Genomic DNA, 1,538 nt, shown 5'->3' with positions numbered 1-1,538 from the left:
CACCTATATACTTCAACAAAGTTTCAGGTGAGTCTAGAGAAATGCCTAGAATTAAAGCTCTTTTTCTAAATTCCTAGGTATAGCTTTGTACACTTTGCCCCTTTAGCTGGCGAAGAGTTTGCCAACTCATCATTGTGTGCTGCATATAAGCTAGTGGATATAATTGTTTTTTAATGGCATAAACAAATTCATTCTAGGTAGAAAGAATTTTACCATGCTTCATCAAATCAGCTTGTGTCCTGCCTTCCCACCACACTAACGTAGTTCCTCCTAGGCGAAGGCTAGCTAGCTGAATATTTCTCCTTTCTAAATCGATGTTTTGCACCCTACAATATACATCAATATGTCTAATCCAGTTATCTAGCTTTTCTGCATTTAATTCTCCATCATATATTAGCAAATCAAATTTTACATCTAATTTAATCAAACGGCTAGAAGGAGGTGTTGATAGAGGGGGCTCTTTCCCTTTCCCTTTGCCTTCTGAATGGCCATCTAGAAGAGGTTCCTCTGTTCCTTTGTCTTGTTTGGAGGTTGAAGTATCTTCACCTCGACCTTTCTTAAATTCTCGATACATCTCTTCTACCATGGCTCTCATGGTCATGAAACCATCCATGAACTGAGAGTCTGAGTCCAAGGGAGTTTCTTCTCCCATTTTCCTCCTAGGATAGACTCTTCCTATTTCTGGGTTAGTCTCAACCAGTTCTCCTTTTCCTAATTTGAGCTTTGACCTAGTTAGCATTCAACAATCCAGGACAAGGTTGTCTAACCTTAGCAAAACTTAGCAAACCTAAAGCTCTGATACCACTTGATCTGATAATGAGATCTTAGATAATTATTAAGGTATTACAGACTCATGTGCATGGATTTGCCTATGTTACTTTGTGCAATGGATTGATAATATTGTGAAATACATAGACAACGAAGTAGTTAAAGAACATAATAGACAACACACATAAACACAACAAGTTTAATAAGGAGTTCACCCAACACTCCTGGGCTACGTCTCCTGGTCCAGCCTTCAGTGGTGACCTCTCTATTAGGTCTTCAAAAATAGAGTTTTATAAAAGTATGAGCTCAATTTGAGTCTCAACACACAACATATACAACAACAAGAGTTTTGCTTGAACCCCTCAAGCCTCTCTGAGTACACAGACTCTCTCTATCACTCTCTGTCTCTGCCTTTGCTCTGTCTCAGCATTGCCCAACTGTTTTCTGTCAATCTATGGCTTTAAAGCCAATCAATGCTATCTATTCATTTCTCCTTCTCGGGCTCTCGGGCTTCCCAACCTCTGTCCGCTCAGATCCCCCTCTGAGCATTAGCAATCATTGCTAAATGCTTTTATGGATGGTGGTCACCTGTACTGTAACTGAATGGTCATCGGGCCTTTGAAATCCTTCAAAATCACCATTCTCTATTTACACAGAGAAATACGTTCAAACACAGGAAAAGTTCGCCAAACAATGTCTATCAGACTTCAAATATCCATAAATTTGCCTTATACTCCTATCGAGTCCGCCTGTATACCAACATCACAGCT

Source organism: Pinus tabuliformis, chromosome 5_2, assembly GCF_031772625.1.
Source record: "Pinus tabuliformis cultivar Carrire ecotype Pingquan chromosome 5_2, CPIR1, whole genome shotgun sequence".
In the NCBI taxonomy this organism is placed as follows: Eukaryota; Viridiplantae; Streptophyta; class Pinopsida; order Pinales; family Pinaceae; genus Pinus; species Pinus tabuliformis.
This window is presented reverse-complemented; position numbering follows the sequence as displayed.